Here is a 21,385-nt window from a genome sequence, read left to right on the forward strand (position 1 = left end):
CAATCAGTAGAATGTATATTTTTCTCATTGGACCATGCTGCTGGTGAGTCTCTTGTCCTAAGCACTGCCAACACCTTTGGTTTAACCATCATGCACCAGCATAGTCAATAATGATACTCATAAGAAAGACAACAGGCATTAAGGAAAGAAATAACATCACAGATTTATATCTACTGTGTTTTAATATAGGGCATTCTCTTGCAAACAAATTGGATCAATCAGACACATAAAACCTCTTCCCTCGTGCGCCAGCCAATCTATGCCAGAAAGGACACCTCTTAATACCACATTACATTCAATAAGTCCTTCTTGTGGAAGGACTTGTTCAAGAAGTCATTTTGGTTGAATTCTGGGACTTGTAGTCCTGTTTATTCAATTTTTAAACAAGCATTGGCAAAGACAATAGGTCTCACCTATACAAGAGCGATTAGCTTTGGCAATGTATTTTAGCCATGTTGTACACAAGTGTAGTTGCTGTTCAGAATGGCTAAACGTTAGAGGTGGCGGCGTGTTGTAGGGGAGAGTGGGGAGTAGTGTTGTAGAGTGTAATAGTGGGGAGAGCAGAGTTTAGTGGTTCGGTTGCAGAGAGTGCCATGGAGTGTATTGTCAGAGTGCAGTGGTGTAGAGTGGGTTGGAGTAGATTGAAGTAGTGGGTTGGAGTGGATTGAAGTAGTGGGTGGACTGGATTGGGATGGAGTGAGTGGACTGAGTGGATTTGAGTGAGTGGACTGGATTGGTTGGATTGAATTGGAATGAGGTGAATTGAAATGGATGGGGTGGTCTAAATTGGAGTGGAGTGGATTAGATTGGATTGGGGTGGGTGGATTGGATTGGGTGGGTTGGACTGGAGTGATAGGACTGGGGTAGAGTGGATTGGATTGGGTGGGGTGGATTGGATTTGATTAGACTGAAGTGAGGTGGTTTGGAGTGGACTGTATTGGAGTGGGATGGGTTGAGGTGGACTGGACTAGAATTGAATGGGGTGGTTTTGACTGAATTGTTGATTGAGTGGGGTGGATTGACTGGAGTGGGGTGGGATAGATTGGATTGGGATGGGTTGGTTGGATTGGGTGGATTTTATTGGAGTGCACTGGGGTGGAGTGGGTGAACTGGGGTAGAGTGGGGTGGACTGGAGTGCACTGGAGTGGGATGGATTGGACTGGAGAAGAGTATGGTAGGTTGGAGTGGAGTAGATGGGGTAGGAGTGGATTGGAGTAGGTGGATTGGAGTGAGGTGGACTGAAATGGGGTGGAGTTGGATGGGTTTCATTGGTGTGGGTGGACTGGAGTGGGGCAGACTGGATGGATTGTAGTGGGAGATTAACATTCGGTGGATTGTATTGGGGAGGGTGTACTGGATTAGAGTGGATTGGAATTGGGCTGGGTGGACTGCACTGAGGCAGGGAGGACTGGATTGGAGTGGGATAGACTGGATTGAGTGGGGTGGATTAGATGGGGGTAGATTGGATTGGACTGGGGTGGATTGTATTGGAGTGGGGAGGATTGAAATGAGATGGACTGGAGTGGGGTGCATTAAGGTGGATTGGAGTGGGATGGACTGGAGTGGGGTGGGTGGGTTGTACTGGGGTTGAGTGGAATGTGTTGGGATGGGGTGGAATGGATTTGAGTGGGTGGACTGGAGTAGGGTGGACTGGATTTGAGTGGGGTGGGTTGGACTGGAGTAGCGTAGACTGGATTGGAGTGGGGTGGATAGTTGTGGGGTGAGGCAGGTTGGATTGGAGTGGGGCAGATTGCAGTGGCGACGAGTGCATTGGGGTGGATTGGATTGGGGTGGGTTGGGAGAATTGGAGTGTGAGGACTGGAGCAGATTGGATTGAGATAAGTGGTTTGGATTGGAGTGGGGTGGAGTGAGGTGGACTGTGGGGTGGAATGGAGTGGGGTTGATTGGGGTGGACTGGATTGGTGTGGGGTGGATTGGATTGGCTTATGGTGGACTGAAGTGAGTGAGGTAGGTCGGATCGAGGGAGACTGGGGTGAATTGGTGTGGGGTGAGGTGGGTGGATTGGAGTGGGGTAGGTTGGGGTGTACTGCACGATTATATGTTAAAGCATAATTTAGGAAACTACACGTACAAAATAAAAATCTTGCTTTGCAATATTTAGTACGAGCAAAAACAAAACACAAGTGTAAAATGGGAAAAGAAGACTTGGCAAAATAAAAGAAAAGAAAAGAGTTAACTATAGAAAGTAAAACTTTTCAATTTTGTTTGTCCTACTGGGCACATTTTTGACAGTCACGTGCCTTCTGTTTGCAGGGTTCTAGAAGTTAACAGGCATTAAAGACCACAGGTCTTGTCTAGCCAAGAGCTACTAGCTTTGCCATTGTGTTTTAGCCATATTGTACACCAGCATGGCTGCTGTTCAACGTAGCTAAACGTTAGTGGCATACAGGAGGCATCGCATGTAGTGTCAGAGTGGGATGGCGAAGAGTGGAGGAGAGTTTTACAGAGTGGAGTGGCAGAGAGCACTGTTTATTGGATTTCCACATTATGGAGTCCCGTAGAGTGGCACACACTGGAGTGGCATAGAATAGAGTGGACTAGTGTAGAGTGGATTGGCACAGAGTGTTGCACAGTATAGTGATGTAGAGAGCAGTGACAATGAGTGCAGTGGCACTGAATTAAGTGGCATACAAAGCAGAGGCATAGAAAGCAGTGGCATAGATTACAGAGGTGCACAGCAGACTGCAGTGGTATAGAATGGAGGGGCAGAGAATAGAGTGGCGCAGGGTAGAGTGGTGCATGGAGGATGGCGCAGGGTAGGGTTGCATAGAGGACAGTGGTGTAGAGTAGCATAGAGTGGTGTAGAGTATAGTGCCGTAGAGTGCAGGGGCATAGAGTGGAGTAGTGTAGAATGGAGTAGTGCAGAGTAGAGAGGCATAGAGTTCAGTGGCTGAGAGTGCAGTGTTGCAGCGTAGAGTGTCAGAGTGGAGTAATGGTGAATAGAGAGCAGTGGTGTAGAGTACAATGCAGCAGAGTAGAGTGCATTAGCATACAGTGCAGTGGTTAAGAGTAGAGTGGCGTAGAGTGCAGTGACACAGAGTGGAGTGGCGCAGAGTGGCAGAGCGCAGAGGCATCACACAGTAGACTGAAGTGGCATAGAGTGTAATGGTGCAGAGTAGAGTGCAGGTGCGTAGAGTAGCATAGAGTGTAATGGCTTACAGTAAAGTGGTGTAGAGTGCCGTGGCATGGAGTGTGGTGGTGCAGAGTAGGTTAGAGTGAAGTGCAGTGGTCTGGCAGAGATTGCAGGGGCACAGACTTGAGTGTTATAGAGCAAAGTGCATTGGTCTAGAATAGAGTGTACTGTCGTAGAGTGCAGTGTTGTAGAGTGGTGCAGAGTACAGTGGCATAGAATGAAGTTGTGCAGAGTAGACTGGTGTGGTCTAAACTGGAGTAACGTAGAGTGCTGTCGTGAAGAGTGAACTGGCATAGAGTAGCGTGGTACAGGGTAGAGCAGAGAGGAGTAATGGGAAGTGGCATGAAGTGCAGTGGCATAGAGTTGAATGGTACAGAGTGTAATGGTTTGGAGTGGTCCAGAGTATAGTGCAGGGGTGTGGAGTGGTGCAGATTAAAGTGGATTATTCATGGTGTGGTAGGACACTACCATCACAGACAACACATTTTCAAATTAAATTAGCATTACAATTGCATAGACATACAGTTTTGATAATAAAACTATACAGTGCACAAATTAAAATGTGTGGAAATTGCATCACCTAGTGTAATGATTTGTTATGATCATATTAAAGTATTTTTTCCAACTCAATTAAGAAATAACAAAAAAATTGCTCATTTTTGTTCCTAATCCTGATGTATTATGAAATACTTAAACAGTTCATTTATATATCATGTGCTAGAAAAAAAAACTCTGTTCTACCCCCACTTTCCAGCAAGATTGTTACTTAAATCCTCTAATTTTTAAGTCAGAGAAGGAAAAGTAAACAAGCGCTCTCAAAGATAGCGACTGACATTTGCCCTCAGGCTTTAAATTAACAATAAATGTAACAAGATAAGAACAAGATTCAAAGGAATGTTTACAGAAAGGGAGTTTGTAGAAGAATACAGTAAACACAATTTAGCCAACGGGAGGCACGAACTGAACCTGGAGAGCCTAAGCAAATAAAGCCAGGAAATAAAAAGCTAAAAAATATGAGTTACAAACCACAAATACAATTGTAATCAACGGGTGGAATGCATTCCTAGGTCAACTTTCTGAAAGTCCCCAAGATGTCTTTAGCAAACTAGTAAGGTGTGCTGTCTGGTAGGCTGCTACCTAAAAAGAAGTAACTCAATAACATCTTGAGCAGTGGACAGGCACTGACTAAGGAGAATCAATCAGTGCTTAGTCCCTGCCCCACGGAAAGGAATGGAGAAGATGCTAGGCCTGCAGTGATCAATTATGAGTCTGTAAAAAGAGTGCCATGCAAACCAACATTTGGTAAGCAACAGGTGGGGTCCAAGCCCTTTTTGTTGTTGTGTCGCAAGCGAGACACATGGACTAGCACATGCTATTGCAGGCTTGACCATAAAAAGCACTACAAGTCCCAGAATTCAAACATGAAACCTAGACTAAAGCAACACATCATGCATGGACCTAGGAAGCTTGACAGCTATGCAAACAACCATATCAACGCACCACCAAACATATATACAAAATATTAATTGTACACGCACTACTGATGATCCTATTCCGGTATGCAACGGATTCTGCAAAAACCAGGGCATAAAGTTAAGTAATAAAGAAATGTGGTGAGGCCATACTAATGGCAATACAGCACTTAAAATAACTTGTTTCTGTACAGTCTGTGAGCCTTTAAAATTGAATTACACTGATCAGACTAATTTATAGGTTTCATGCACAGGATGGAAGCGCAGAGAGGATGGCTCACCTTGTCATCCTTCTCCAGCTATGGGGAATGGAAATTCTGAGTCGGTTAATTAGAACACCCATTGTGAAGCGCCATTTCGTGTTTAGCCCTGTTAAAACTTTCACTGTAGTAAAGCGATAGATGAGATTTCACCCTTGTTTTTTTTATATCAGCAACAAAAACTCAAGTACAAAATACATAAATACGGATGGGAATACAACACGCTTGAAAACTTCAATAGAATCAATGTTTCTTTTAAAAGAAGTAACAAGTGCGATGGGAAGAAGTTCCCTCTATACATTAGGGATTTAAAACCATTCATTAAAGCGAAAACAAACATATCATTTTTCACAGTGGCTCACAGCAGGATAGACACACTTGGGCAGAACAATGCTCACGCCAAAGGCGGAGGAAGTCGTGGCACCTGTCAAGGGACCCAAAGAACTGGCTGTCCTCCATCACTGCCGGGCAATGTTCAGAGATGCAAGGTGATCGCCAGAGCCAACGCTGGCGAGGGAGAGAGCGTTCAGAGTGGGAAATAAACAACGGCTCGCCACAGAACGTTAAACTCCGGAACAGGACTGGGGCCCTAAAATCACGTGCAAATTACACACCTAATAATATGCGATTGTTCAGGGTTAGTAAATTAGTGGCTGCACAATTTGTTGAGCATACAGGAATGCGGAATAACATTCGCATGATATTTGCCCATTCTTACGTACGCACAAAGCACTTCTGTGCTGTTTGCGCACGTAATTTGCACCAAGTACTAGATGCTGCAAACCAGGGAGCAAACGCGCGATTTCCACCTTCGCTGCAATTCCGTTTTTGGGCACCAACTGGAGTTTGGCACAAACATAATGGCATTATTGATACGATCGCGATTAAGGACAAAATAGGCTATACCAACCGAGGAAAAGATAAAGACACAGGCCAGAACTGAAATTCAGTGTTTATTGCTGTCAGGCGCTGAGGGGGAGGCCACACACACTCGCATCTGGGGTGAATGGATGAAGTTCAGAAGTATCCTTGCCAGGCGGGGTAGTCTGATGAGATCTACTTTTCGATCATTGGTTCGCGCTGGATCTACCTGCCCTAGTCACTGAGCGAGGAGGCAATGTCTTAATGCCTATAACGACTGTGAAATGGTTGTATATCCTGGTTGATTACGTGGAGGGGTGAGACTATGTCCTGCTCTTGTTGAAAAATTAATAACATTGTTTCATTCAAAAATAATCTGCAGTTTGAAGTATCCATCGGAAAGCTCGCAACACCTGCACTCTGTCACTCATCTTTGCACTTATGTATTCATTCATCCACCCATTGACTCATTCTTGCATTCACCCACTCACACACCCATCCATAACAAAACACACAAACTTAAGACGCACATGCAACACAAACTAAAAGAGTAAAAGTTAGAAAACAAAAAAATACCACTGCATTAACATGCTGGCCATGTGCTAGCAATAGAAAATAAATATACAAGTAAACGTAGCATTTTTTTTAACAGCTTTTTGCTAAAATAGGGAGTGTATTACTGTTGTATTGGTCCAAGAAGGCCAAAATGCTGCTTCTAAACACGGTGGTCATATCGAGCAGGCAAACAAAGATACACTATGAAGAAAAAAAACTTCCAAAATGGCCTCCTGGTTTCGAAGCAGCAGAAGCTCGTTATTCAGTGCACTGAAAATGTCATCCGTGGCAATCAAGTGACCTGGCTGCACTGCTAGGGAGGTGGTTGCTCACTCAGGGGAAACAAGCATTTGCAATGCAATAGGTCTCACATTTGCCTAATTTATAGCTATTGGCGTTGTAAATGTATAGCTGGACTTTTCTTGCCACATAAATTGGTCAGCCCTGCTGCATAAATTGGTCCTCTCTGTCATATAATTCCAGAGGCCCTGCATAAAACTAAAGCACTTCCATTTACCTTCTTCCTCGATCTGAGGCAAAAAATGAAAATATTGGTAATATTTATTATATTTTTATATTATTATTTTGGGGTCCCCCAAGCTAGTGTGGGGACCCTGAGATGACCTAGACAGAAAGAGCCCATTGTGTGGTGAGCTAGGGGAAAAATGTTCTGTAGAAGGAATGCCCTGCAAAGCATCATGGGGCAAGTTTCTGATTGCAGTGAATATTGCAGTATCTTGACTGTAATGCTCAGAACAGCCCCTAGAGGGCACCACAAAAAAAAGTAACACTTGTAAGAAACATTGGCCCTCATTACAACCGTGGTGGTCGGTGTTAAAACGGCGGTAATATCGCCAACAGGCCGGCGATAAAAAAAAAAAAATGGGTTCGCGACCACAGCGGAAACCGCCAACACAGACAGCCACTTTAACACTCTGACCGCCACAGCGGTAGCAACAAACACCGCGGTGGTAACCGCCAACAGACAGGCAGAAGTCAATGTACCGCCCACCCCATCACAACCCGCCAGCTTTTCCGGGGCGATACCAACATGATAAAAAGCACGACGGAAACAGGACTTAGAAGGGAAACCACTCACCTCTCAATACTCAACGAAGAACCAGGACGCCATGGAGCCCGAGTTGCATCTCCTGCCCATGCTGGTCTACCTCCTCATCTATCAGGAGTACGAACAGCAGTGGCGGCGACGACCACAGTGAGTACTGCACCTAGTACATGGGGGGGGGGGAAGAGAGTGGCACACACACGCAACACCACCACCCTCACCCACAACACCATACACACAAACACACGCAACAACATTACATTAACACCCTGTAACCCCCTGGAAGAAAGCAAGGACAAAACGGAATAGAGTCGAATCATTGATATATTAGAAATAGTCAGATATACGTAATAATTATAAAAACAGTATTTACAAAAATATACAATAAGTACATAAGGCCGTACATTGTCCACTCAAAATTTCCGTGGGCCACTGGTCCAAAATTCATAGGCCAAGTCCACACTTGACTCCTGCCTCAATACGGAGAGAACACTGCAGGGGCATCAGGTCAAAAACACACAGGCACCTCAGGGGGAGGGTGAAGGGGGGGCACCTCAGCCTGAAGATGGTAAAACGGCACTGCTCCTCGAGGGGGTTCCATGCCCACAGCGATGTCCTGGGGAGTGCAAGGCCACAGTCTCTAAAGTGGGGGGTCTGAGCACTGCTTGGTCCTGGGGAGTGCAAGGCCACAGTCTCTCAAGTGGGGGGTGTTAGAAATGGGGTCTTTGGTTGACAGTCAGGTTACCCCCTGTTCAAGCAAGGACCCTCACTCTAGTCAGGGTAAAAGAGAATCACCCTCAGCTAACCCCTGCTTACCCCCTTGGTAGCTTGGCAGAGCAGTAGGCTTAACTTCAGAGTGCTAGGTGTAAAGTATTTGTACCAACACACACAGTAACTTAATAAAACCACTACAAAATGACACAACACCAGTTTAGAAAAATAGGAAATATTTATCTAAACAAAACAAGACCAAAATGACAAAAATCCGACATACACAAGTCAAATTTTTAAAGATTAAACTCAAAAATAGCGCTTAGAAACAAAAATGCTTCAATGAGATGTTAACACAGCATCGTGACGGAGTCGTTCCCAACAAGCCGACACCAGCGGCGCCGGACACGGAGTTGTGTAGACCCCTAAGTACAGTACCTTTGGTGAAGAGTGAAAAAAAGCCGATGCGCGAAGTCGGGGATCGCGGCGTCCGTGCGAAACGTTGAATCCACGCACTTCGAGCGGCGTCAGTCACGACGTGGTGCGGCGACTTCCACGGAGTCGCGGACTTCAGCTGGGCTGCAGCAGCGTCGGGCCTGCGAAGAGCGGCGCGTTCCAGCGAAGGTTACAGCGTCGGGTGCAGGTGGCGTCACCGGATTCAGCAGCGGCGTCGGTCCGGAGTCGTCTGAAGTCGATTTCCTTGGATTTCCACCAGCTTTCCTTTCAAGGGCCCAGGGACTGGATAGGGCACCACTTGTCAGAGCAGGAGTCTCTCCAGAGACTCCAGGTGCTGGCAGAGAGAAGTCTTTGCTGTCCCTGAGACTTCAAACAACAGGAGGCAAGTTCTAAATCAAGCGCTTGGAGATTTCTTCACAAGATGGAAGGCACACAAAGTCCAGTTTTTGCCCTCTTACTCTGGCAGAGGCAGCACTGCAGGAAAGCTCCACAAAGCACAGTCACAGGCAGCGCAGCTCTTCTTCCTCAGCTATCAGCTCTTCTCCAGGCAGAGCTTCCTCTTGGTTCCAGAAGTGTTTCTCAAGTCTAGATTTGGGTGCCCTTCTTATACCCATTTTAGTCTTTGAAGTCACCTTTCTTCAAAGGGGATTCACACCTACTTGTGAAATCCTGCCTTGCCCAGGCAAGGCCTCAGACACACACCAGGGGGTTGGAGTCTGCATTGTCAGAGGCAGGCACAGTCCTTTCAGATGAGAGTGACCACTCCACCCCTCCCTCCTAGCAGAGATGGCTAATCAGGAAATGCAGGTTACACCCCAGCTCCCTTTGTGTCACTGTCTAGTGTGAGGTGAAAAACAACCCAACTGTCAACTGACCCAGACAGGGAATTCACAAACAAGGCAGAGTCACAGAATGGTTTAAGCAAGAAAATGCTCACTTTCTAAAAGTGGCATTTTCAAACGCACAATCTTAAAATCAACTTTACTAAAAGATGTATTTTAAATTGTGAGTTCAGGGACCCCAAACTCCACATGTCCATCTACTCTCTAGGGTAATCTACACTTTAATCATATTTAAAGGTAGCCCCCATATTATCCTATGAGAGAGACAGGCCTTGCAACAGTGAAAAACGAAATTGGCAGTATTTCACTGTCAGGACATATAAACCACATTACTATATGTCCTACCTTATCCATACACTGCACCCTGCCCTTGGGTCTACCTAGGGCCTACCTTAGGGGTGTCTCACATGTAAGAAAAGGGAAGGTTTAGGCCTGGCAAGTGGGTACACTTGCCAAGTCGAATTTACAGTGTAAACATACACATACAGACACTGCAGTGGCAGGTCTGAGACATTATTACAGGGTTACTTGTGTGGGTGGCCCACTAGTAACATTTGATTTAAAGGCCCTGGGCACCTCTAGTGCACTTTACTAGGGACTTAACAGTAAAACAGTGCACTTTACTAGGGACTTAACAGTAAAACAAATATGCCAATCATGGAGAACCAGTTACATACATGTTTTAAACAGGAGCACTTGCACTTTAGCACTGGTTAGCAGTGCTAAAGTGACCAGAGTAATAAAAACAGCAAAATCAGAGTCCAGCACACATCAATAACCTGGGGAACAGAGGCAAAAAGTTAAGGGAGACCACGCCAAGGATGAAAAGTCTAACAGGGGGTTTGCCCACTGCATGCTCCTGGGGAGTGCAAAGCCACAGTCTCTCAAGTGGATGCATATCTCCAATGGTTCTGAAGGGGGCTTTGTGCCCAGTGTGCTTCATCCTGCCAAGGATACGGTGAGTGAATGCATATCTCCACTGGTTCTGGAGGGGGCTTTGTACACAGTGTGCTTCATCCTGCCAAGGATAGGATGAGTGGATGCCTTCTTCCACTGGTTCTGGAGAGGGCTTTGTGCCCAGTGTGCTTCATCCTGCCAAGGATAGGGTGAGAGTTCTGGAGGGGGCTTTGTGCCTAGTGTGCTTCATCCTGCAAAGGATAGGGTGAGTGGATGCCTTCTTCCACTGGTTCTGGAGGGGGCTTTGTTCCCAGTGTGCTTCATCCTGCCAAGGATAGGGTGAAAAGATTCATATCTCCACTGGTCTGGAGGGGGCTTTGTGCCCAGTGATGCAACACTTGCGGTATGGCAGTTCACAGTCCCTCACCAGGGTGTCTGAGGCATGAGATTTACAGGGGCCAGGTTGCATGATAGTCCATGGAGGCAGGGCTAGACTCCATCCTGCGACGGCTACGGCAGCAAACTGGTGGTAGTGCCGGTGTGGGTGCTGCGAGTGGTGGAAGGAGGCTCCAGCCCTTCTCCTGCAGCCTCAGACAGCTGCCCACGGGGGCTGCTGCTGCTGGTAGTGGGGCTACTGTCAGCGGTGCAGGTGGCGGTGCTAGCGACGGTGAAGGTGGCGGTGCTGGCCGTGGTGCAGGTGCCGGTGCTGCCAGTGGTGGAGGGATGCCCCAGCCCTTCTCCTGCAGTCTCGGATGGCTGCCCACTGGGGCTGCTGCTGACAGCAGTGGTGCTTACGGCGGTGCAGGTGGCAGCGCTTGTGGCGGTGCTAGCGGCAGGGCTGCTGGCGGTGCAGGTGGCGGTGCTGGCAGTTGTGCTGGTGGCCACCAGGCCTTCACCTGCAGCCCCGGACGGCTGAAGTGCCTTGCCTGGTGTTTTGTGCCCCTTCCTCACCTTGGTAGATGGTGGTGTGACTTGGGTCTGGCAGCTGGAGTCTTTGAGGTGGTCTTGCTGGGTGGTTGTGGCATCTTCCCCTTGGCAGATGCTGTCCACCTCTTCACCTTGCTAGGTGGCTGAATGGTTTTGGGTTTGGCAGGGGTTGGTGGCACACTGGATGGGCTGACGGGTGCCCCCTTTGAGCCCCTGATAGCTGCGGGAACCACAGCTGACATTGACTTGGTGGCTGAGGTGCTGGCCTGGGTTCTGGCCACCCTGGCCCGAGGGGAAGGACGGCGGGGGAGGGAAGAGACAAAGTTTGCTAGGAAAAGCTTCTTAGGGACACTGGTCCCGGAAGAGGCAGAGGGTTTGGGAGTGGAGGAAGAGGGAGTGGTTGTAGGAGGTGTCTGTCTGTTGAGTTTGGGTGCAGGTGCATGGGCTGGATGCTGTTGTGAGGTGGATGGCTGTTGGGTGGGTGGGTGCTTGCGTTGGTGTACTTTGGGGGGAGGGGTCACAGACACACTGGGTGAGGACACAGGGGACGTGTGCATGGATGTGGGGGTGGTGACTGCCAGTGAGGGGTGTGTTGTGATGGGCGTGCTGGTGATGGAGGAAGTGGATGAGGATTTAGTGCATGCAGGTGTTGGTGGAGACGCTACTGGGAGGGAGGTGGACGACGACGAGGAGAGGGGCACAGTGGAGGCAGTGGATGTTGGTGTGTCTGCATGGGGATGGTGCTTGTGTGAGTGCCTGTGAGATGAAGTGTGGTGCTTGGGTTTGCATGAGCCACTTTTGTGTGTTGATGTGAGTGAATGCTGGTCTGAAGGCGTGCTTGGGATATGTTGAGGTTGAGGAGATTGGGACTGGGTAGAGGAAGTTGGAGGAGGAAGGCTAGAGACAGGGACAATGGCTGCCATCAGGGAGGAGGCCAGAGACTGAAATGCTCTCTGTTGGGCTGCCAAGCCAGAGTGAATGCCCTCCAGGTATGCATCTGTTTGTTGCAAATGCCTCTCAACACCCTGGGTGGCATTCAGTATGGTTGACTGCCCAACAGTGAGGGATCTCAGGAGGTCAATAGCCTCCTCACTGAGGGCAGCAGGGCTGACTGGGGCAGGGCCTGAGGTGCCTGGGGCGAAGGAGATGCCCACCCTCCTGGGTGAGTGGGCACGGGAAACACGCTGAGGGGCTGGTAAGGGGGGTGGTGGCTGTACCTGTTGGTGGGGTGGGCACAGAGGTGTCCGCCACCGCCAGGGAGCTTCCATCAGAGGAGGAGTCGCTGTCTATGGTGTCCCCTCCTGTTCCCGTTGTGGTGCTACCCTCGCCCTCCGTCCCACTGGTGCCCTCACCGTCGGTGGATTCGGCCTCCAGGCCCATGTGAGATGCAGCTCCCTCCGTCGCCAGTGCCTCTGCTCCTCCGCCAGATGATGCTAATGCACACAAGGACAGGGTGACAAAACAAAAAGGGGGAAAGAGACAGAGGATACACTTCGTCAATGCCAGCAACAACACTACAGTTGGCGTACAGAACACACAGGGAGCAGCCCTATGCACTAGGCCATGCACTACCAGTTACTAAGATAGTCACCAGCCCATGGGTACAATGCCTAACGCCATTAGCTGCACATCTGAAACCCACAGGACCCTGCCCAGTAGTAGATGCCAACTAACACTACTGGGGGTGGAGTGCTTCAGAACCTGCCCAACAAGCGACCTACCCTGCCATGTTCGGCCCGGGCCTAGGGGCACCCACAGCCCACATTCCCACACAGGTAAACCTTAACGCACGCACAGTCATGATTCAGAATCTATACTCACACCCTTGAGGCTGCTGTGATGTCTTCAAGCGCCCATCCAACTCCGGATAGGCCACTGCCAGGATGCGGCACATCAGGGAGCTCAGGGTATGACGGGCACCCCTTCCTCGTTGGGAGGCCAGCCCCAGCTGGGCATCTGCCGTCTTCCTTGCGCAGGTCCTCCCACCGTTTGCGGCAGTGGGTGCTCCGCCTGTCAAAGACCCCCAGGGTCCGTACCTCCTTGGCAATGGCACGCCAAATACCCTTTTTCTGATGGGCGCTGACCTGCTTGGAAAGACAGCAGAAAAGGGAATTAGTTAACCGTCCGGACCGTCACACTCATGGCCCACCAGATCCCCCCATCCCGATGCACATACATTGACCACCATACATGCGGCACTCTGGCCAGGACGCCTCTGCACCCCCCTACATGTGGTTTACACAGCACTCTATACACCCACGCATCATGCTCACAGTTTGTCTGGAGGACTGTAGATTAACATGTACAGGGGTAGGCCCCCATCCACCAGTATCTCCAACTCCTCTGCAGTGAAGGCAGGGGCCCTTTCCCCAGACACATGAGCCATTGTCACTTCCAGACACATCGGTCTCAGCAGCAGTTGCAGTGTGTGTCCTCTCCTGTTGAAGGTCAAGTAGCAAATTAGTGAATAGATAGAAAATGGTGGTCACAGCTGCGGCGGTGCGTACCGTCACCGCCGGCGTACATTGCCATTGGCTTATGGAACCCACAGGGCCCAATGATAACCAATGCAAAGTTGCGTGGTGGTCACCGACCGCCTACTGCAACGGCGCACAATGCCAGCGGAATTACCTCATTTACAATTGTCCCTCCTCACAGGTCAGGCAGCCGCCATTTCAGGGGGGGGCACATGGCATGGCACCTAACTGCGTCACAGCAGACACTGGCACAGCAACTGACTCTCGGATTCACATACAGGTTCTGTAAAGGAAAAGATGCATTATTATTTCAATTGATGTGTGAATATCACCCTCTGCTCACCGTTTTCCTCCATAGGCTTCGACTGCTGTGGATGAATATGAGATGGCGACATCCTCCGGTGTACAGACCCCTGGTGGATCTTGCGACAATGGAGGACAGACACATTATCCTAACATACAGACTTGATCGGGCCACAATCCAAGAACTGTGTGCCAGACCTGATGTCAGCTATCCGCCAGCCCACAGGTATCCTCCCCTCTAGTGCAGGTCCCGTCAGTGCTCCATTTCCTGGCAAGTGGTTCCTTCCAAACAACAGTGGCCATGGCATCAGGGATGTCTCAACCAATGTTCTCCAACGTGTTGACCAGAGTGTTGTCAGCCCTGCTGAAACACATGCGCAGCTACATCGTATTCCTCCAGGTGGAGGATTTGGCCACAGTGAAAGTTGACTTTTATGCCCTGGGACATATCCCCAACATCACTGGTGCCATTGATGGTATACATGTGGCATTTGTCCCCACCTCACCCGCCTCCCCCCCGGAGAAATGAACAAGTGTTCAGGAATAAAAAAAGGTATCACTCTTTGAATGTGCAGAAGGTGTGTTTAGCGGACCAGTACATCTCCCATGTGAATGCCAAGTATCCTGGCTCTGTGCATGACACATTGATCTTGAGGAATAGCAGCATCCCATATGTGATGGGCCAACTCCAGAGGCACCGGGTGTGGCTAATAGGTGAGCCCAAGGTCCCCACCCAGTATAAGTTGGTGTCTGGGTATGGGGTTGTCCCTAAGAGTTAGTGTGTGTCTAACAGGTATCCCTCGACATTTGCAGGTGACTCTGGTTACCCCAACCTCTCATGGCAACTGACCCCAGTGAGGAATGCCAGGACAAGGGCAGAGGAACGTTACAATGAGGCACATGGGCGAACAAGGAGGATAACTGAAAGAACCTTTGGCGTCCTGAAGGCCAGGTTTCCGGTACCTCCATCTAACAGTTGGATCTCTGTACTACTCACCCAAGAAGGTGTGCCAGATCATCGTTGCATGTTGTACAACCTGGCCTTGAGACGCCAGGTGCCTTTTCTGCAGAAGGATGAGCCTGGAAATGGTCTTGTGGCAGCGGTGGAGCCTGTGGACAGTGAGGAAGAGGAGGTAGAAGAAGAAGACGTGGACAACTGAAGTAATATAATACAGCAGTACTTCCAGTGACGCACAGGTAAGGCACTGTAACTTCACTTTACATTTCAGTTTCATGTTGGACATTGTACATGGCAGCATGATTTCCCTATGTCTATGGCCACTTACTATACCCTGTGGCATCTCTATTTTCAGATCTCTCTGGCCCACTCTGGCTCCTGGTATGTTTACTGCTGCCCACTAAAGGTAATTTGAATGTCAATTTAACTGTACATATGACTTGCAATGCTTTGATAATGCTGTCCTAATACATGTTTGAATCATTTGACAGACTCCAGATTTGTATTTGTTCCAAGGGTGTGTACTTAAGTGCTCACATGTAGAGGAGGATGTGCAATGGGCTGGGGTGATGGTGGAGGAATGTCCAGTTAAAGTCCAGTCTCTTGGTATCACAGGTGTACTGTCCAGTGGGGCATAGGAAGGGGAGTAATGGCAGTTCAAGGTGGACAGGGTGACAGAGTGGGACACAAGGGTGACAATCATGTGAGTCTTATTTCCTGGCGCGGGACTTGGCAATGTTCTCTGGCTTCTGTCTGGATCGCAGGGACCATTTGCAGGGTGATTCTCCTTCTGCAGGGATTGAGGTGCTGGTGGCCTGTTGTTCCTATGGCGGGGCCTCCTGTCCACTAGCGCCGGCGAAGGTGGAGGGCTGTTCTTCAGTGTGGCTAGCGTCAGGGGCCCGTTGGTGTGCCACTGCCTCCCTCATGGTGTTGGCCATGTCTGCCAGCACCCCTGCAATGGTGACCAGGATGGTGTAGATGTGTTTGAGGTCATCCCCAGGTACTGTCCCTCTTGCAGCCGCTGGGTCTCCTGCAACTTGGCCAGTATCTTGCCCATCGTCTCCTGGGAATGGTGGTATAATCCCAGGATGTTGGTGAGTACCTCCGGGAGAGTGGCTTCCCAGGGCCTGTCCTTCCCTTGTCGCACAGCAGCCCTCCCAGCTTCCCTCTTGTCCTGTGCCTCTGTCCCCTTAACCGTGTGCCCACTGCCACTGACCTCAGGTCCCTGATAGTCCTGGGTTTGTGGGGTTGCCTGGGGTCCCTGTAGTGGTGGACACACTGCTGATTGACGTGTTCTGGGGACAGTGGCATGGACCCACTGCCTGGGTGCTGTGCTTGTGTTTCCTGAGGGGGGAGGCTCTGTGGTGGTATGGGACTGTGGCAGGGTAACAGACTGTCCAGAGGTCCCTGATGGGCCAGGTTGGTCATCGTAATCCAGGCGTGCAGAACTGCTGCCGTCACTGTGGGCCTCTTCTGGGGGGGGGACGACGACTGGATGTTGCTGACAACTCCTCTCCAGTGACGTTGAGTAGGGGTCCTGTGGGGATGCAAATGCAGTGTTATTGTATCTGCGTGTGCCATCTTGTGCATGGGTGTGTTGCCCAGTATGGTTGTGATTTCCCGGTCAGCTTTGCCTTGTGTGCATGGTGATTTTGTGGGCTAGGTAATTCTGTCTACTGGGCATGCTGTGGAGATGGGTGTCCATGCAGGTCTGTGATGGGTGTCCATGGATTGTTATGGCATGCAGGGCTTGGTATTGGGATGGGTCGGTTGTGATAGTGGGGTATGTGTGAGGTAGTGAAGTGATGGGAGTCAGGGTGAGGGTGGGGGTATGTGATGGCATGCAGGTTGGGGGATGATAGTAGTAAAGATTTGACTTACCAGAGTCCAGTCCTCCTGCTACTCCTGCCAGGCCCTCAGGATGCATTATTGCCAAGACTTGCTCCTCCCATGTTGTTAGTTGTGGGGTAGGAGGTGGGGGTCCACCGCCAGTCCTCTGTACTGTTACCTGGTGTCTTGCAACCACAGAACGTACCTTCCTCCGTAGGTCCACCTCTTCTTGATATCATCCCTTGTTCTGGGGTGCTGTCCCACGGCGTTGATCCTGTCCACGATTCTCCATAGCTCCATCTTCCTTTCAATGGACGTCTGCTGCACCTGTGATCCGAATAGCTGTGGCTCTACCCGGATGATTTCCTCCACCATGACCCTTAGCTCCTCCTCTGAAAACCTGGGGCGTCTTTGAGGTGCCATGGATGTGGTGTGAGTGGTATGTGTGAGGGTGATGTGTTGGGGTGTGTGGTGTGAGGTGCGTGGATGGTGTATGGGTGATGGTGTTTTGTGGCTCTGATTGAGTGGGTGCTCCTGGCTTGTCTCTCTCTGTTAGCTATCTCTTTTTTTCGTTGTAAGTGGTTGTCGGTATTGTGGGTGTGTGTTTTATATTGGATTGGGTGTGCGGGTGTGGTGTGTGTCAGGTGTGTGTATTTTGAATTGTCCAATGTGGTGTCGTTTTGTAAGTGTGTGTGTATTTTGAGTGCGGCGGTGTGTACCGCCAATGGTTTACCACGGTTGAAAGACCACCGCGGCGATTCATGGGTCCTGATACTGTGGGTGTATTCCTGTTGGCGTAACGGTGTGCTTTTTGGTACTGCCAGTTTATCACTTACCTTTGGGCTGGCAGACTTGTGTGGGTGTCTGTATAGTGGCAGATTTCTCAGTGTGGGTCATAATACCCGTAGCGGAATAACGCCACGGTCACAGTATGTTGGCGGCTGTCAGCACGGCGGTAGGCGACATTTACCACCACGGTTGTAATGAGGGTCATTGTCGTGTAACCATATAGTCAGCCTCTAGAGAGCATAACCACATGAAAACAGTATGGCAGAACATAATGCAGTATAATCATATATTTAGCCCATAGAGGGCGTAGTGCATTACACATTTTCAGACCTAGTATGTCTACTAGAATAATATTACAAACAAGGCCCTTAAAACACAAACTAGTTATTTTGCGCCTCCTCCCCCTGGGGACCCAGATATGCCTAGACAGAGTGAGTTGTTCTGAACTTTTTGATGGTGGTCCCTTTGTCCTAGGACCACCACACACTGAGTTATGGGCAAAACTGTTTTATAAAAGGAATGCCCCGCAAAGCATTCTGGGGCAAGTTTCCAAGTACTGCGAATATTGTAGTATCCTGATTTTAATGCTCAGAACAGCCTCTAAGACACCAGAATAAAAATAGCATCTGTAATTAACATGGTCATGTAACCATATAATAAGCCTCTAGAGTGCATATCGTCATGAAAACAGAATGGCTGAAAGTGATGCAGTGTAACCATATATGTAGCTCCTGGAGGGCACAGTACCTTACATGCAATACTATTACAAACAAGGCCCTTAAAACACAAACTATTCCCAGCTTCCCAGAGAAATAAAAAAGACATTAAATGGTGATAGAGGTTACTATTTTGGAGTGCCCCACCAACCTAGTGTGGGGACTCAGAGTTGAACCTAGACAGAAAAAGTGCATCGAGCTGAACGTTTTGATGGTGGTCCCACTGTACCAGGACCACCGATGGTGAATTATGGGCAAACAAGTTTAGTAAAAGGAATGCCCAGCAAAGCATTATGGGGCAGGTTTCAGAGTGCAGAGAATGTTGTGGTATCTTGATTATAATGCTCAGAATAGCCAGAAGAGGACACTATAATAAAAATAGCATCATAAGAAACAAGGTCATGTAACCACATAGTCAGGCCCTAGAGGGCATAACGACATGAAAACAGAATGACAGAAAGTAATGCAGTGTAACCATATATGTAGCACCTAGAAAGCGCAGTGCCGTAACGTTTTCAGGCCTAGCATGCCTACTGCAATACTCTTACAAAGAAGGCCATTAAAACACAAACTACTCCCAGCTGTAAAACAAAAGTTCCAGCCATGAGAGAACTTAAAAACACATTGAATGGTAGGAGAGGTTACTATTTTCGTGCCCCCCAAAGCTAGTGTGGGGACCCAGAGATGGTCATCACAGAAAGAACACGTAGTGCTGAACGGTTAGGTGGTGGTTCCATTGTCGTAAGACCAACACAGGCTGAGTTGAGGGCAAAAATGTTTTGAAAAAGAAATGCCGCTTGAGCATTATGGGACGAGTTTCTGAAACACAGTAAATATTGTAGTATCGGCCCACTCAGCACATAACACTGTGTACAGGTGGGAGGCCCCTGTCTGTGTCCACGGGACTAAGTACAGTTCACAGTTGACAAAGCAATATACACACCATCCTAAAATGGCCTCACAAGAATTATCGCTAATGAGATTAGAGAAATGCTTCGAGAAATGCTTGCATGTGCTGTTATCACTGGCTATTCACTATAATGAAATCAGGCCTATTGTATTCCAACTAGGCATAAAGTGCAATACAAGCAGGGACGGCTTTAGTTCGGTGCGACCGCACTGGTTGCTGACCTGGATGGAGGGCATGGTGCTTAACAACAACTTACGAAACTTGCGACTTAAAAGCACCTGCAGAAAAGTTGCTTGTGCGTCTAACCTTCAGGAACCAATTAAAATGTCAAGAAAACTCTTGGGATTAATAAAGCTGTGTATTGTCTAGTGACAGTTTTAACCCACCATAATGTAGTGCAGAGGGTTAATATGCCTGATGTAAAGATCAGAACTATGGGGCAGATTTATGAAAAGTGGCGCTCCACCTAGTGCAGCGCCACTTTTTGGCGCCCCTTATCACCCCCTCAAAGCTATCATGTGTGCACCGTATTTAAAATGTGACGCACCATGGCGGTAGTCAGAGGTACTAGTGTCATAATTTTTTACGCTAGTCCGGCGCTTTGCAGGATTTGCGTAAAAAATGGACGCTTAGACTGCAAGGCACCCAGAGGCCAATTGAAAACAATGGGAGCCTCCCTTTAATGCCTGCTGTTAGCAGGCATTCAAAATGCTGATAAAAACAACACAAAGAAATCTCGCAGATTTCTTTGCTGCATTTTTTCGACCACTGTAGGAAAGTACCATCTTGCCTGGCATGTTACCCCCATTTTTCACTGTATATATGTTGTTTTAGTTGTATGTGTCACTGGGACCCTGGTAACCCAGGGCCCCAGTGCTCATAAGTGTGCCTGAATGTGTTACCTGTGTAGTGACTAACTGTCTCACTGAGGCTCTGCTAATCAGAACCTCAGTGGTTATGCTCTCTCATTTCTTTCAAAATTGTCACTGACAGGCTAGTGACCATTTTTACCAATTTACATTGGCTTACTGGAACACCCTTATAATTCCCTAGTATATGGTACTGAGGTACCCAGGGTATTGGGGTTCCAGGAGATCCCTATGGGCTGCAGCATTTCTTTTGCCACCCATAGGGAGCTCTGACAATTCTTACACAGGCCTGCCACTGCAGCCTGAGTGAAATAACGTCCACGTTATTTCACAGCCATTTTACACTGCACTTAAGTAACTTATAAGTCACCTATATGTCTAACCTTTACCTGGTAAAGGTTAGGTGCAAAGTTACTTAGTGTGAGAGCACCCTGGCACTAGCCAAGGTGCCCCCACATTGTTCAGAGCCAATTCACTGAACTTTGTGAGTGCGGGGACACCATTACACGCGTGCACTACATATAGGTCACTACCTATATGTAGCTTCACCATGGTAACTCCGAATATGGCCATGTAACATGTCTATGATCATGGAATTGCCCCCTCTATGCCATCCTGGCATTGTTGGTACAATTCCATGATCCCAGTGGTCTGTAGCACAGACCCTGGTACTGCCAGACTGCCCTTCCTGGGGTTTCTCTGCAGCTGCTGCTGCTGCCAACCCCTCAGACAGGCAGCTGCCCTCCTGGGGTCCAGCCAGGCCTGGCCCAGGATGGCAGAACAAAGAACTTCCTCTGAGAGAGGGTGTGACACCCTCTCCCTTTGGAAAATGGTGTGAAGGCAGGGGAGGAGTAGCCTCCCCCAGCCTCTGGAAATGCTTTGTTGGGCACAGAGGTGCCCAATTCTGCATAAGCCAGTCTACACCGGTTCAGGGACCCCTTAGCCCCTGCTCTGGCGCGAAACTGGACAAAGGAAAGGGGAGTGACCACTCCCCTGACCTGCACCTCCCCTGGGAGGTGTCCAGAGCTCCTCCAGTGTGCTCCAGACCTCTGCCATCTTGGAAACAGAGGTGCTGCTGGCACACTGGACTGCTCTGAGTGGCCAGTGCCACCAGGTGACGTCAGAGACTCCTTGTGATAGGCTCCTTCAGGTGTTAGTAGCCTTTCCTCTCTCCTAGGTAGCCAAACCCTCTTTTCTGGCTATTTAGGGTCTCTGTCTCTGGGGAAACTTCAGATAACGAATGCATGAGCTCAGCCGAGTTCCTCTGCATCTCCCTCTTCACCTTCTGATAAGGAATCGACCGCTGACCGCGCTGGAAGCCTGCAAACCTGC

General features: G+C 49.0%; 1 protein-coding gene across 1 annotated transcript in view; it reads right to left on the reverse strand.

Moving 5' to 3' along the window:
* CCDC12 (coiled-coil domain containing 12) overlaps positions 1-21,385 on the reverse strand; it is a 251,075-nt gene that overhangs the window by 172,651 nt on the left and 57,039 nt on the right. The gene's annotated exons all lie outside the window — the stretch shown is intronic.

This window comes from Pleurodeles waltl, chromosome 10 (genome assembly GCF_031143425.1).
Source record: "Pleurodeles waltl isolate 20211129_DDA chromosome 10, aPleWal1.hap1.20221129, whole genome shotgun sequence".
NCBI classification, from domain to species: domain Eukaryota; kingdom Metazoa; phylum Chordata; class Amphibia; order Caudata; family Salamandridae; genus Pleurodeles; species Pleurodeles waltl.